This window comes from Pygoscelis adeliae, unplaced genomic scaffold (genome assembly GCF_000699105.1).
Source record: "Pygoscelis adeliae isolate BGI_AS28 unplaced genomic scaffold, ASM69910v1 Scaffold619, whole genome shotgun sequence".
In the NCBI taxonomy this organism is placed as follows: domain Eukaryota; kingdom Metazoa; phylum Chordata; class Aves; order Sphenisciformes; family Spheniscidae; genus Pygoscelis; species Pygoscelis adeliae.
The window spans coordinates 402,033-404,630 of NW_008825521.1; the positions used below are offsets into that span (position 1 = coordinate 402,033).

The following is a 2,598-nucleotide window of genomic DNA, read 5'->3' on the forward strand; positions in this document are numbered from 1 at the left end:
ACTGTCCATCTCCAACCGAGCTCCTGCCACTTCTTGCTGACTTGGACTGTAGGTTCCCTCTGATTGGCGCCTCTTCCTTGCAGTGAGAATCATGAATATGAGACCAATACTGAGTAGCAGTAAAGAGCCACAGGCTACAGGGACAGCTACTTCAATTAGTGGGGAGGGGAAGAGAGCACCTGGAGTCCCTTTCTGTAAAAGAAATTAATGGAGAAACAATGAAACTCCAGTGGTTACAACAACTTAAGTCGAAGAAACCAAAATGGTCAGATTAGAGGGGAAAATTTTTTTTTTAAAAAGCAAAAAAATAAAGCAGAAGATCTGTACCTGACTGGAAAAGGACAAGCAAGGAACAAGTACAGGGCTTGAGGGCACCTGCACAAAGAATGCTCACGTTCATTCTTTAATCTCTCAGCAAAACACGTTCAAACTTATTTTTTAAAATTGACTATTTTTAATACAAAGACAGTAACACGTTCTGAATTTTTCCTTCTAATTCAAAACTAGTGACACTCATCAATGACACTCTTTAACTGGCAGCTTTGGTGAAGCTGATCTCGACAGGGCAGAGTTACAAACAGAGCTTTACCGGTGGAACAGTTAATACCATTACAATAATTCATGCAGGGCACATGGACAGAATTACCACACGGAAGAAAAGAGAGGATTTACTGAGCTGGGCAGCTAACCGGCATGGAGACAGCAAAACTAAATGCAGACAATTTATGGGACCAATCCCAGAGCTGTAAAATTGCTACAAAGAAAGCTGTCCCTTGCACACCACTTGCTGATGAAGGTAACGCACGGCTGTTTGTTACCGTTAGAACAGCAGTAGTGAAGAGTCTGAGCAACACTTCAGACATTGTTAGATGAGGTGAAACTGTCCAAATAGCATCACACACTCCGTATTCTCCTCTTCGCTTACGGTTTTTCACAGCAGGACGGCCCCTTAAGATTTAAATGCCAGTACATTCAGCATCCACGGTGGAAATCTTTTAAGGGGCCTCCTTGCCAATATCAGACTAAAATACGTAGGTGTCACTAGGAAAGATCTAATCAATGTTGCAAAAAAAATTTAACACTGAAGGGTTAATGCAGAGTAATGTGAATTTTCAGTAACCCCAGAAAATTTCCCCGAGCAGGGGAATGATACTAAAAAAAAAGTTCAGTGATGGCTCTGACGGCAAGATAGAGAATTTATTTAGCTATTAAACTATCCATCGCAAGAAGATTATGCGCAGACTTGTGTTTCAGTGCTTCCTTGAAGATCTTGGGACAGGGAGATGTAGTAAGTTTCAGGCTTAACAGTTAACAAATCTCAAAGCCAGAGGAAAGACTAGGATACAAAACCAAGAACTGACATACCTTGCGGGAACTTTACGAAATCCTAGGGCAACAGATTTTAAATAATTTCACTAGTGAATGGCAAGTACTAGAGCCATTGAATTTGTAGCTCAAAACTTTTAAATTACAACGGCACGTACTTTAATGTCCACACTATCTAAAAATGCTGTGGAACAGACTTGAAGACAACTTGCAGCAGGAAGGGGAGGATGTTAAAAAGGTCAGTGCGTGGATGGGAGATGGAGACAATGGAAGGTCCAAGTACTGAGGAGAGAAATGTAGCCGAATGAGTATTCTTTAGATTCTGGTGGAATTAAGGATGGTATGGAACACAACAAAGAATTAAAAAACTATGGAATTTTTGTCATGAAAGACAGCTTTAAAATTACAATAAGCCTAAAAATAAGAAATACTTCTTACTGCTAAAAACAGTATCTGCCACCTTACAGATAAAAACAAAAGAATTCCAGCTTGATTATTTACAGCCTTTGGATGCCATACAGTCCACGCCAATGTCACAAAGCAATACAGCACAGACGGAATGTTCCCAGAGTACCTAGAAGTTCTTCTGCCATTTTCAAATGACAAGTTCAAGTTGATTCTCTGAGCCTGCCAAAACCCAAGCGATGTGCTAGGGGTTAGTTCTAGTTTTGCACAGCATGCAGATTAGTCACACGGTACCAACACTACAGGAGTTTTTAGCAGCCCACCCTACTGCCTCTTGCACGCTCTTCAGTTGCTACTGTTGGTGGGAGGGAGAAAGAGCAAGAGAGCGCAGCTAACAGCCCTTCGCTTCTACAACTATCATTAATAGTAAACACGGCCAACAGCCACACCTTGTCCTCCTCCCTGCCCCCACCACAGGCACTGGCCTTTTAAGAGGGAAAAGACAGACAGTTCTGCAAAAAGTAATGGGGGTGGTGAAAATGAATGCACGGAATCTACAAGAAGTGTCCTGGGACAGAGGAGGCAGAGATGCCTGAAGGAGCCTGTGCATGCAAACTGGAAGTGTCAGGAGTGACCTCGTGGCACATGCATTACAGAACCCTTAGTAACAGCAACAGCAGCAAACCCCACCTCGGCACACAGCCTGTCCCATGCAGTATGGGTTAGTACATTCCCAAGTTACCAGACAAGCTACCTGTCCGTGCAATAGCTTTACAGAGAAAAAGCAAGTGTATGATTTAACAGCTTCCACTCAGAAAGGATTTCAGGCTCAAACAGCAATGCTTTGATTATGCAGGAAAGGAAGAG

At 42.5% G+C, this 2,598-nt stretch overlaps 1 protein-coding gene across 1 annotated transcript in view; it reads right to left on the reverse strand.

The window, feature by feature from the left end:
* CRB2 (crumbs family member 2) overlaps positions 1-2,598 on the reverse strand; it is a 42,345-nt gene that overhangs the window by 1,374 nt on the left and 38,373 nt on the right. The window lies entirely within an intron of this gene.